The following is a 14,579-nucleotide window of genomic DNA, read 5'->3' as shown; positions in this document are numbered from 1 at the left end:
ATCCTACTGAGAGGGGCCCAGTCTGAGCACACAATGTCTGCCAGGTCTGTGGGAAAGATTTCAACATACATCACCTTTTCCTGGGGACACACACATCAGTGAAAAAAACCATTCTATTGCAGCTAATATTCAACACTCCAAAGATGATGCTCAGTTTGATGCTTTATACAATGGCAGCAAGTAAGGAGAATTCTGAGATTTGACTTAGGTAGTAGGAAAATCAGATTGTAACCAAAATCAACCACGAAAATAATCAGGTCCCTTTATATGCCCAAGAACTTTTGAATTAGTGCTAACAAGTCTGAATCAAATGCCAAACCCCAAAATCCCTTGTGATTCACTCTGAGGATTGAGATGTAATGGGCAAAAAATATTAACAATGATTATTATTCCAAACAAGCTGAGGCTTTGGAGAACAGTACACACACACACACATACACACACACACACACACACAATCTCCAAACACAAGAAAGAATAAGCCATACTTATTATTAATATAATATTTTTTCACAATGAAATGTTAAAAGTATGTTTATTGAACTTTTAGATTAAACAAAAATCATTCCCTCAGAATGGGAAACAAAAGCGCCTCAGAGCCCTAAATAAAATGTGACAGCTGATGGTAATAAGAAATAGACAACAAATAGGTTTATTGTTCCTGCATATGAGGAAGCTTATATATTAAAGTCAGAGTAGTAAAAACAAATTTTTCTAGAACCCTCTTTGATACTGTACCCTAGAGCTTAGTTCAACATAAATTCTGGTTCAAAATCATTAGCCAACAAAGTGAAACCTATGATTAACTGAATGCATCTCTAATAAAGGAAATAACGTGATCTTATAAAGAGCCACCCACTCCACACTAATTATTTTACATTAATTTTTCAACAATCATTTAATTATTACATGAAATCATTCTGCACATTGGGAAAATAATAGTCTATGAAATATGTTAAAACAGATGACCATATTCATTGTATTGGTGCATCTAATTCCCCAAAATTTATCATTTCCCCTTAAAAAGTGTAGTAATACTGTGTATATGGGCATCAGAAACAGAGTAAAAAAAGCAACAAAGAACAGTATGTTACCAAAATTAAGAAGGCCAGATTGAAGGAGTATAAAGTTCAGAGCTATGCACTGAAGCACATTTTGGAAACTCCTTCAAAGCTAATTGGTGATGATAATGGCAGAATGCTAAGTTCCTGGAGTTTGTCTGTTTAATTAACTTGTCTTAATTTAGAATGTATGTGCACACCATAAGGTGAAATGCATTCCTGAAATATAAACACATTAAGAGTTCATTGAATTTTATTCTTGGCTTCCTGAGCCAAAAGATAAATGCAATTTTGCCTATGATAACAGGCTTAGTGGGAAAAACTGTTACCATAGCTATATTCAAAGGCTGTCCCTTCCTCTGTTATCTTTCAAGATTTACATATTTAAGTACTCCAGAATAAAAGGAATAAGAATATTTACATTAAAATGGAGTCGTTTTTTAAAGAAATGGAAGAATACATTTCTACTTTAATTTTCACTTTTTTTTTCTCATTTTTATTTATATACTTTTTGGGAAAGTCATTGTGACAAAAACATCTTTTCACAGAGAACAGTCAATATGTTAACATAAATTACAACACATGGAATCTTATTTTTCTTATGGGAAAATTAACATGATCCAGGAAGCTCAAGACAAAAATTAATCTTTTTGTTTCACACAAACATGAAGTCAAATATAATAGAAAGCAACATTATGAAATGATTCCCGCACTACCTCCCTGTTTATCTGTGCTCCTAAGAGGATTCTTCTTTTCATCCTTTCACAGACATCAATTTTTTAAAAGGGATAGTTTTAACCTAATAATTCTGTACTTGGGAAATGGCATCGTATGGCACTGTTGCCTGAGTTTGGCCTATTTTTAATACAAGAATTGGAGTTACTGTTGTATGTTATCTTGTTTAAAAATTTTTCTGGAAATAAAGCTCATAAAGGTAATACACTCCTGAGGATTTGAAATGTGAAAGATTTCAGCTCTGGAGTCAGATGAGTTAAACTCTAGGCTGTGGGTTAGCACCATCTGTGACTAGACACTGATAGTCACTATCTCTAAAAGGCTAGTCCAGATGGAGAGAGGGTAGAGTCCTTGAACCCCAGCTGAAAAGGTCCGCAAGAAAACCTAATCACCTTTCCATTTCCTTGAAGGCAATTCTATAGTTAGTTTCTTAGAACAGAGCTCAGCTTCCTTCTCCCCTCCCCCTCCTCAGATTCCTTCAATCTTGAGGGTGACCCCAGAGAGGCATCCTCTCTGGTATCTTCTCTGGATGCCCCCAGAGTTTCATTTCAAACTGTTCCAGCTCAGCTGTTTTCTTGCTTGGTCTAGCAGCTCCTGAATAATTTTATGGCCCTGACCTACCTCTGAATTCCATGTCTCTTTATGTGGAAACTTCTTCTAGGACCTCATGAATCTATAGGGACCAAGATCACATACTTCTCAGGTACTTTATACTATTATCCTTTCTCACCCTACCTCAGAAGGGTTCTCCAGCTAGCTTCCAACTCAAAGATTTCTGTTATGCAAACTACCACCAATTTGCTCTTCACACATGTTCCCAGAATTAAAAGGAAACATGTTGAGCTCTTGCATGAGCCTTCTCATCAGATTCCTCTTCTATGGAAACACCATATGGGTCTGCAGTTTCAACACTTCAGCCATCATTCATCCAGAGAGAAGGAGGCTCATTTTCCTTTCTTGTTTGTACCCTCAATTCCTGTCGGTGTCCCCCTACTCTTGTCTTGGTTAAGGGTATCTTCTCTCCACCATGATGAAAGAAGGAACAAAAACATTGTTTTTTCAGGAGGGTAACTAATCTGAACTGTCCTCCTCTCCAGATCTCTGCTTATTTAGACAGTTTAGGAGAACTTGGGAGAGGTGAAGGGCCAGGGAAGTGGTTGTTACAGGAACAGTGGGGCCCCCATTAGAAAGCATTGTGATGAGAGTACAGGGTGGGGCAGATATCTGGGTATAATTGTTAACTGCTTTTCAATGGTTCTCTATAGAAAGCTGAATACCTATGGCCTTTTATCCTCAGCACTGGGTCTTTTCATAATATAGGTATAATAAGAAAAGTCAATCTTATGATCCAATTTGCATGCCATCTTCTACATGGAGCATTAATCTGTGTCCTTTGACCAAAAGGCAAAATGTCCCTTTCCTATGTGGACCCTATGGACCCTATACTTGTTAGCATTTAGGTTTAATATGATATTGTATCACAATTACATAAAGGTCTATTCTCTCTGGGTTATGAATTTCTTGTGGACAGGGAATATTTCTTACTGATTTTTGTAAGCCCAAAGTCAAGCTCAGTGCCTTGTAAATAATAAACAACAATCTACTTTTCTATTATTTTTTCATTTTATATTGCCCCTCTCTCATTCTCATATTTCTAGCTCTATATCTCTCTACAGCAAAATGGTTTGGTCATATTAGAGCTCAGATTCAAGTATGGCAGCACAAATTGTTATATAACATCTATTAAGATCATCATCTGTGTGCTCTATGTAGAGAAAGTCATATGGATTTCTTGGAATTACTGAAATAGGGGCTCAGTAATGTCTAATTGGTGATGCCTAAAGTCCCCTAGGAATGGCCTTCACCTCTGTCCATGTTTGATATTGAAATGGAGACTGACATTTGTGATTAACAATCTCTATAGAATCCTTTTATGGATAGAAATAAACCGTCCTTATGGTAGGCAGAATTGGCCAGACTCAACATCTGAAATGATGGATTTTAGATGGAATCGATGATCCAGATGTAATGTGATGATGCATCTCTTTGTCCCAGACTGCTTAAATGCCTGCTCCCTTGGGAATCAGTGATTGTTGGTGAAACCAAAAGACCTGTGTCACCAAAAACAATACAACTTAGAGATATCAAAAGAGAACTGCATTTCTTAACCCCTCAAGGAGGGGTAAGCCTCAGAGGTGAGCCTGTGTGAGGAAAATGACAATATGGCCAGTGATCATAGGAGAAGGACAAGTAGATTTCAGGGGCTCCACAAAGAGAGTGAAGCCAGTGAAGGGGCATTAGGATCACATATCTGTAGGAAAAGACTCTGTCAAGAAGGATAAGTACTTGGAGTATGCAACATGGAGTTACAGACCATAACTTGAATTGTTTTGACACACCATTCCTATTTTGGGAACAACAGGGTGAAGCAATAAGTGGGCCAGTCTGGAATCTATCTAGTTCCAAGTGAATTAATGCGCATAGATCCTAAACAGAACAATATTTTCAGAAATTTATGAAGTATTTGTTTAAAGTGTAAATTCCTGTTCCTAATTACTGCCTTCTAATTGAGAATCTTTGAGAATGTGGCTGTGATAATTTGAAGGCTTTATGGGCCCCAGAAAAATCATGTTTTTAAAGTTAATGCATTCCTGTAGGTGTAGACCTACTATGGGTGGGATCTTTTAATTAGGTTGTTTCAGTTGATGCCCCAGTTGGGTCTGAATCCTTTTACTGGAGTCCTTTGTAAGAGAGTAGAGCCAGAGAAGCCCAGATTGGAGATAGCCCAAGAGAAGCTGAGAAAGGAAAGGACACAGAAGCTCAGAAAGGAAGCTACACAGGCGTAGCAGCCAGAAGCTGAAAGCAATGAAACCTGGCAGAGAAGGATCAGCAGATGCCAGCATGTGAGTTCCCATGTGACAGAGGAGCTGAGGATGCCAGCAGCCTGTCTTCAGAGTCCAGGTATCATCTTGGTGATGCCTTGATTTAGACATTTTCGTGGCCTCAGAACTCTTAGTCTGTAAACTGATAAATCTCCATTGTAAGAGCCATTCCATTTCTGGTATACTGCATTTTGTCAGCTTTAGCAAACCAAATCAGTGGCCAGACAGAGAATCTGCATTCTTTTGCAAGCTCATGAAGTAACTCTTCACACTTTAAAAGATTAAAAATCACTGGTCTAGGCAGAGCTTATGTGTCATCCTCAAACTAGTTTACCTAAGAGTTACACTGTAGATGTTCATGCATTATTCCAAAAATATATGAATTTCATTGACCATTTCATGGAATAATATGATAAAAAAAATATTTGAGGGAGGAAAGGTTAGTCATAGAATGAAGAGATTAAGCAGAGAATTGTTAAACATTTTAAAAATTTATTTTGCTATAGATATTACACAGGATTATCCACTTGTTAAAACCCCTCAATCAAAAATTTATTTTGCTATAGATATTACACAGGATTATCCACTTGTTAAAACCCCTCAATCAAGACAAAATTCACAAATAGGTGCTAAAAATGGATGAAATTAAGAATATTATATTTTGAAAACAAATTTTAAAGTTAGACTCTTTTGCATTTTTGATATTCTTGAATATTAACCAATCCTTTGCATTTCTATGTAGGAGAAGGGTGAATAAGAATGACCAAAATTGGCCTCAGGCACATGATTTACCTCTTTTTACAGATACAGAGATTTGTTTTGTAGCATAATATAGTGTCTGTCCTGGATAAGGTTCCATGTATACTTGAGAAGAAAGTGTATTCTGCTATTGTTGGTTAGAGTGTTCTATAGATATCTATTAGGTCTAATTAGTTTATATTGTTTTCAAATTCTCTATTTCCTTGCTGATCTCCCCTGTAGTTGGATGATCCGTTACTGAAAATGGGATACTGAAGTCTCTAACTATTGTTGAAATTTCTATTTCTTTCTTCAGTTAAGTCACCTTTTGTTTCGTGTATTTTGTGAGTCAGTTCTTAGGTGCATATATACTTATAATTTTTATTGCTTGTTGATGCAGAGACCTTTTCATCATCATATCACATCCTTCTTTAACTCTTATGATAATTTTTGTCTTGAAATCTACTTTTGTCTGATATTAATATAGCTACTGCAGCACCTTTATGACTACTGTTTGCATGAATGTATTTTTTGCTTTTTTTACTTTCAACAAATTTGCATCTTTAAATCTAAATTGAGTCTCTTCAGACAGATGTAGTTGCATTTTTTTAAATCAATTCTGACATTCTCTACATTTTAATTGGAGTGTTCAATCCATTTGCATCTAATTTAATTACTGATAAGTAAGGACTTGTTTTGCCATTTTGCTGTTTGTTTTCTATATCTCATATCATTTTTGGTCCTTAATTATGCCATTATTTCCTTCTTTTGTGTTAAAACTTTCTAGTGTACCATTTTAATTCACTTTTGTATTTTTGAGTTATTTTCTTAGTGGCTGTTCTAGGGATTAAAATTAACCTCAATTTACAACAATCTAGTTTGGATTAGTACCAACATAATTTCAATAGCATACAGAAACTTTGCTGTTATACAGTTCCATTATCCCCTTGTGCTGTAATCGTTACAAATTACATCTTTGTATATTATGTGTCCATCAACATAGATTCATAATTATCACTTTGTGCGATTGTTCTTTAAAAATAGAGGAAAAAGAGTTAATGAAAAACGTGTATTAGCATGGTCTTTTATATTTACCAATGCAATTACCTTTATCAATATTTTAACTCTTTATGTGGAGTCTAGTTACTATCTAGGGTCCTTTCATTTTGGCCTGAGGAGTCCCTTTAGCATTTCTTGTAGCATCAGTCTTTTAGTGACTCTATCAGTTTTTCTTATCAGGGAATGTCTTAATGAAAGATCGTTGGATGGATATAGAATTCTTCACTGATGTTTCTATTTCCTTTCAGTTCTTTTAATATGTCATTCCACTATCTTTTGGCCCAAATGATGTCTGATGAGAAATCAGCTGTTAATCTTATTGAGGATTCTTTTTACTTGATGAGATACCACTCTTGCTTAATTCAAGATTCTCTCTTTGTCTTGGCTTTGGAAGTTTGATTATCATGTGTCTTAGTGTGGATCTCTTAGAATTTATCCTACTTCGAGTTCACTGAGCTTCTTGGATGTGTAGATTCATTTATCTACAAATCTCTTTATTGATATTCTGTATGTGTATTCTCATGATTTCCTTTGGTTCTTCGGACATGGATTCCTTTAGCTCTTTGAACATATTTTAAAGATTTGATTTAAAGTATTTGACTAGTAAGTCTCATAACTCATCTTCCTTGGGAACAGTTTATGTTGACTATTCTTTTTTTCCTTTCTGGATGGGCCACACTCTATTGGTTTTTTTGTTTGCTTGTTTGTTTTGTTTTGTTTTATGTTTTTGTTGTTGTTGTTTTGCATGCATTATAATTCTTTTCTGAAAACTGGACATTTTAAATATTATAACTTGGCAACTATGATAATCAGATTCTCTTCCCTTGCCAGGGGTGGTTGTTGCTGCTTGTTGTAATTTGTTGTTGTTTGCTTGTTTAGTGAATTTTAGTACTAGTTTTGTGAAGTATTTTTTTTCATGTATGGCCATTGAAACCTCTGTTCTGTTGGCTTAGTGGTCATTTAATGAATATTTCCTTATATCATCTGACATAAAAAAATCTCCCAGTCTTTGCTAGGGGCTTTGTGAGTGTGTCAAGGCACAACTTCAACACTCAATCAGGCAGTTCACAACTCTGCCTTAGCCTTCATTTCTTGCTTGTGCAGAACCTCAAGGTTATCCAGAGGTCAGATCTTAGGGCTTTTTCAGGACTTTTCAGAACATATGCTAGCCCTAGGCAATGTGTGGCTTTCTAGATTCCTGGGAATCCTTGGAGTTTTCAAAGGCTTTAATTCCCTACCAAGCTTTTTACTTAGTATATTGGTTAATTCAATGTTATTCATTGCCCCAGGCAGCAGTGACTAAAACATTTGCTTGTTTTGGACAAATACGCCCTGGTAGCAGCTTTAACACTGAATAATTTCCAAGTTAGGCAAGATAAAGCAAGCCTTTTGAGCCAGTCTCCCAGAATGCTACCAGACAGGCCAAACAAATAACAACAATTTTTATCTGATGAGAACTGCTTGGTTCCTCCAATACCTATACCTGAATCCAGGCTGTTATTTTCAAGGCTACCACTAAGCTGGGGAGTGGAGCACAAGGCTGTCATGAGTGAAAAAGCTGCAAAGCTTATTGTTCCTTGCTTTTGGTTAGTTTTCAGAGTCCTGTAAAAGTTTATTCTGACAAATTTGCCAGTATTTTTTCTTGTTATTATTGGGGTGAGGGGAAGTCTTATGGAATTCTTTATTCTACAAGTATTGCCACCTTTTAGGAATGTAAAACATCCACTTCTGTATTGACCCCAGTATTCATCTCAACTGGAATCAAGCAAGCCAACCAATATCATAATATAATTTGTGCAAACTTGAAAAGATGTCCTTGTTTATGCACATACATTAAAATTCATGAACACACTCATCAATTCTTTTAGGAATTTTACTCATATTATGATTGGAATTCAGCAGCTATATGTAGTCTTTATTTATTTCATTTATTTCTCTATGGAGTGGCCTTCAAATCATAACACAACAAAATAAAACATTAGTTGTGTGGAATTGGGAAAACTCTCCCTCTACTTTCTTTCATAATAATTCAGAGGAAATTAAGGTACATCTTTATGGGATTTTATGATTCATGCATAAACGTGTTGTGGACAGTCAGGAAATGATGCTCTACTCCACAGGGTCTGCCTCTGCATTGGGACCAGTTGGCCCCTGTTCTCACCTCTGAAAGCAACTGGAGCACTTCTGACTACAGCTGTGCTGTGGAGGGAAACATTCAGGGAGTGGATGTGCAAAAAGAAACCTAGAAAAAGCTTCTCTCAGCAAGTTTAGATATGCTTGGTCTCTGACCTATGAGCTAAAATAAAAATTCCCTGGTCTCTGAATCCTCTAGTAATGGCTTATTTGCAAGCTTATTTTCCATTGCTAATATCACAACTCTTGACATATGCACAATCAAACCCATAATATGAACTGCCTTGAAATGAATATACTGTCAAATACAGCAAAGAATACTCACTGCTAACTACCAAAAATGAATATATTAAATTTTATTATGACATATTTGAAGAAATAGAGAAAAATCCTATAATAATTTTGTTGCCATTTGTTTCATTGAATATTTATTGAACAACTATTATATGACAGGCATATTTAAAGATGATGGAGATAAAGGCTGTCAAATAAATTGCAGCATGTCCAGTTAAATTTGAATTTCAGCTAGAAACCCATACTTTTTACTGTATGTCACAAATATTTCATGGGACATGCTTATGCTAAAAATAATGTTGTTTTTCTGAAATTCAAACTTAAATGGGCATCCTGTATTTTTATTTGCTAAATCTGGCAAGATTATTAAAGACTCAACTGTACACAAGGTATGAATACAGGCTGCTGTTACGGGCATTAGAGTGTAGTGAGAGGTGTAATGAAACGAGCAGTCACAATATAGAGAAACAAGCACAATAGTGTTGAGGAATATATACAACCCCTCTTTATGTGGTCAGAGAAGCTTTCTGGAAATAGTGATGCAATATTTAAGCTGAACAGTGAACTATTAGAGTGAGGGAAAGAATGTTCCAGTCAGAAGAAACAGCTTGTGTAAACTGTTTAAAGCATAAGGAATCTTGTTAAGGAATTACCATGAATTCATATTCTCTCCACATTGAGCAACAGGTGGAAATTTGATATATGAATCCTAAAATCCCATATAGATGAGACAAGCAAGTTCATACAACTGATACTGAGAAGAAATTGGATTTAAAAAGAGATTGATGGGATTAGGTATGAAGAAAGTTCAGTCTGGCTGCAGTGGGGAGAAAGGATTATGGGGGCCAGGTCTGGAACCAGGGATTCAAGTTAGTGATCTGTTGCCATGATGTGGTGGTAGTCAGGGCCAGGGAAAGGGGAGTGGAGGTGGAGAAAACCGGATGCATTTTTGTAAGATCAGTGCAAGTTATTGATTGATAAAATATAAGGGAGAATGAAAGAGAGGGGAAAAGAACAACGTTTGGTTTTCTGCTTTTGGCAACTGGGTGTATGCAGTGGCCTGCACTAACACATGGAAAATCAGAGATGTTGAAGAATTGGGGGAGTTTAATATGGGTGCATTATAAGGGATATCCAAGGGGGATATTAACCAGGAAGCTAGAATATTAGTATCAAGTAATATATATATGGAGAGAGAGAGAGAGAGAGAGAGGATATATATGAGTGTGTGCATATTACATGAATATATGTATTTGTGTGGGTATATATGTATAAATGTATAGGTATAGGCCTAGGTCTAGGTGTAGTTTTATATATCAGGACCATGATACTTGAAACTTTAGAAGTAGATCTGCTCACCCAGGATAATTGAAGAGGGAGAAAAAAGAAAAGAGCCTGCAGTAGAACCCTAAGGACTCATGACCCCTGATGATTGAGAATGTGGTAGAAGAAAACCTGCCATCATAGGGACATATGGGATATGGGGAAAAAAATTAGGGGATTGTGTGCTCATGAAAAATCCCAGTGAAGAAGGCATTTTATTAAGGAGAGAGTGAACAATAGTGCCCACAGAAGGATACAGGTAAAGGAAGAAAGGCACAGACTAAAACACGACCCACTATATTTAACAAAAAGAAGGACATAGTGACCACTTTTCCATAGTTCACCAGTGTACTTCACCTATTTTCCTTTTACATTTCAGAAGAATATAGATTTGCCATAATTTAAATTTATTTTTATTGTTGTTGTTATTTGCCTAATTCCTCTTCAGTAGGAGGCTGTTTTCAACAAATGCCAGCCTAACTTTCATAGGTGAAGTAGAAGTCAGGGTTATAACTTCTCGGTTGAGGCAAATCCTCACAACGTTTATTAATTTTTATCATCCAAAAGATGGTATTTTTACTGCTGTGGAAATATAAAAATTTATATTATAGGTAAAATATAAATTCATACTTTAAGATCAGAAAAAATATTTCCTTTCTCAAATTGTTTTTCTTTACCTGCTTCTTAGCTGAGTTCATGGCAGCATTAAGCCAAGCAGCTGAGGTTGCTTCTACCAGTTAAGGGTTGCTTAAGTAACAGACTGAAGGAGACAATAGTTCCAGTTTACACTAGTTGTTGAGAGCAATAGTGAAATGAGAATCATGGAATCACTGAATGTCATATGTGGAAGGACACTGGAGAAATCTTATGTCTCATTTTCAATTGAAAAAAACTATGGTTTTCAGCAGTTTATTGATTTCTCCAAAGTCACCCAGCTAGTTACTGTCAAAATCAGAACTACAACCTAATTTTTCTGACCTCTGTTCTAGTGCTTTGTTGTATTACATTACTTGGCTGAGAAGTACCCTTAGAAGATTGTCTAATGGCAGGTACAACAGAGAACTGGGGAGAAGCTAAGCTCAGGGAAAATGGAGAGAGATATTTACCCTCTACCTAATCTTTATAGAAATTTTGGACACCTTGGTTCTGTCAGCCAGAAATCCAGAAATGAAGGCAGGAGGGTGTGCTGCATCAAGTACCAGCACAGAGTCAGCATCACAAAGGTACAAAAGACCCTGCAGTAGAGCAGGAAAGACAGCTGTGTGGAAGCCATAGTTCAGAGGCATGCAAAAGAAATATCAAAGCTTGAAATGTGTGTCCAGTGAGAGGAAAGAGCACCAATAAACTGGAAGCATATTGAATGAATATAGGGAGTCAGTGACTTAGAACATGAGGACTTGATTGACTGTAAAGGATTCTTTGCAGCCTCCTGGCCCTGCTGTACCCGTATTATGAGAACCTTCTTTCATTAGAGCAGATGGAGAAAGAGGCAGTTATAACACACTTAGGCAGCATCTTCGATGAGCATGTTTTTGATCCAACACTAAATTGTAAACAAAAGTCTATAAGCTTGCAATCATTATCTCCGCTTTACAGATGAGGCAATGGAGCCTTAAGAGATATTCAGTATCACATACAAGGCCACATAGCTGAAATCGAAAGAGATGGGATGTATCAACTTTGGCTTAAAGTCGAATTTCAAGTGTTCTCCATTTTGCATGGTGAGTGACCCAATCCTCAGAGAAGGTAGCTGGAATTGAGCTGAGAGTAGTGTCTAACGGAGGCAGCACAGTTGAATTGTAGGGAATTTAGAGCTGGGGCTTGATCTAAATAAACAGACACAGAGTTCAGAAAATCAGAATGAGAATTGAGCTGGAGCTTTGAATGAGTAACAGAAATATACAGGGAATGTAAACTCTTAATGCTGGAACATATTTCAGGGCTCATCACTGGAGTGGGTAGCTCAGGGAATAGTGAGGCAATGGTATGCTGGAGCCAGTTCATATGGGCTTGTGAGAGACAATGGTTAAATTTACAGGAATTTCGACCGGCTGTGAATCACAACCAGTATTAAAAATTAAATTATATTAAACGACAATTAAATAAATTATGTCAAAAACAAATACTCAAATACTCCAAATTAATTAGTTCCTAAATGTTTTACTACATTTTCCTATTATCAATACTATTATACTTACTTATGTCTATGTTTTGTATCGAAAATATTATACAATGTGCTACTTATGCACATCTCTTTCCAGCTCCACTGGCCATTATGGGAATATTTACACCATAGAAATTGGCAAATGTTTCATATCAGGGCTTGATTTTTTGTTCTATTGACTGTCTATGCTTTAGAAAGTGATGGAGAAAATGTAAACCATGCAGATTAAAATATGTTTTGTTTGCTAGTACTTTGTAAATAGCGCAAACTGTTGCCAAGTTATGGTTGAATTATAACCATAGTTGGCCATGCATACGTGATACAAGAATTTGGTGAAAATAAATAAAACCAATCTGTGGAAATCAATTACCTGTATGTAATTTATAGTAAAGTTATTGTAAATTTTATTGCTGTTTGTAAGTTACTTGCTATATATCTTTTACATCAGTAAAATGTAATATAAACTTATACATGTACACATTTGATTTTGTTTTCTGGAGATCAAACTGTTACACATTTACCTGCACACCCTTGAGGGAGAAGAAATCAAACTGGTGAGGTGATCAGGAAAAGCTGGCATCAGTCAACATACTAAAGTCAGAAGGGAAATATAGTAGACAAGGCAGAAGTTGACTACACTGATTAAAAGCATTGGGATTATTTCTTTAAAAAGAGCTATGCCAATAGTGATGGTCCTATCATTGTTGTGCTTTGTTTTGTTTTGTTTTGTTTTTTATGGAACCCTTCATGAATTTGCATGTCATCTTTGTACAAGGACCATGCTAGTCTTCTGTGTATCATTCAAATTTTAGTATATGTGCTGCTGGAGTGAGCATTCGATGTTGTCTTTTAATTGGTATATCCCTGAGCACCATGGATATATATGTACAGAAAAGACAGAACAGAATATTTGGAGTTGGAGAGATCCAGTAACGTTCATGGGAGAGCATACAAAAAGGGAGAGGCTATGAAAATCCGTGCCTATATTCCTGTATTTGCATGGAGTTGCACACATTTAGGGAGATATATAACCTGCTTCTAAATCCTTTAAATGCAGATCTCTAAAAATATATGCTTTCAAGTTATTTTCCTCATGATTTATCAATCCTAGCCAATATACATCAAAGGATAGTTAATTTGATTTTCTAGATAAGACAAACCTAATATAAATGACAATTCTGAATGTATTTTTCCCTAAACCCTTCCTGTTCTTAGGGAGGTTTTTTTTTTGTTTGTTCATAAAATTTTTCATGCAGTTTTATTAAAAAATGAGATTCCTTCCTCATTTATGTATGATGTGATATTGCAGAAAATTCTGTCTTTTGAAAATTATTTTATTTTATGGAACACCAGCAACTTTTCATACTGTGCACTGCAAACTTTCTTTCTCAATTGTCTTAGGAACCTTCCTTCATTAGGTGCTAAGTCACTCCATCTTCTAAGATGGGAATCATGTTACTGGAAGGTTTACTATTTTTTTTTCCTCCAAGACTTAAAAGTATGGTTACATAGAAGACATTTTAAAAATCCAATTTATTTCCTTTTATTATTTTTTTGCTGCTTTAAAGCAATTGGTTTGATTCAAGAACAGTTCCCTTAAATGGAGAACTTTTCTTTTTTACATATAATAACAAACCACTTATTTCATTTTCTTCTGTGAGATTTTGGGGAAAAAACAAAAATAAGAGTGAGCTTAAGTGTTGTCTTTGAATTATGCAAAGTTAATTGCACATTGCTGTGACAATGATGATAAATACCTTTTCTCTGGCAAAAAGCAATAGTAAAAACATCCAATTACTTTTTTCCCTAAAATAATTGGACTATTGTGTCACAGGAGTATATCTTTATTTCCATGCAGGATTAGCTATACAGCAAATACTGCAGGTTATAAGGAGCTCATAGAGTAAATATGGAGTGATGATATATTCTCTGTCAAGTAAATATTAAATACAATAGCAAATTTGGTTTTATGACAGTAGAGTTATTAATCAAAAACATTGAATTAAAACAAATTCCTGCTACAAGGCAATCATTTTCATAAATTCAACTGCTTAAAAGTACATGCTGGAAAAAATATTCAGTGGATTTATGACTAATGGGAATGTGGTACTCTGGTATTTCCATGTACCATTTGGCACTTGTTTTTATTTTGGGTTGAGGACTCATCTTTCCTATGAGTGTAAGGCTTAT

At 35.6% G+C, this 14,579-nt stretch overlaps 1 non-coding gene across 1 annotated transcript; it reads right to left on the bottom strand.

The window, feature by feature from the left end:
- Positions 1 to 13,118: 13,118 nt before the first annotated feature.
- LOC119507532 lies at positions 13,119 to 13,225 on the bottom strand. The gene has a single exon (XR_005211289.1). It is a non-coding gene; the product is annotated as a U6 spliceosomal RNA (small nuclear RNA).
- Between the last annotated feature and the right edge of the window lie 1,354 nt (positions 13,226 to 14,579).

This window comes from Choloepus didactylus, chromosome 12 (genome assembly GCF_015220235.1).
Source record: "Choloepus didactylus isolate mChoDid1 chromosome 12, mChoDid1.pri, whole genome shotgun sequence".
NCBI classification, from domain to species: Eukaryota; Metazoa; Chordata; class Mammalia; order Pilosa; family Megalonychidae; genus Choloepus; species Choloepus didactylus.
Note: the sequence above shows the minus strand (reverse complement) of the source record. Positions and strands in the feature narration are given on the sequence as shown.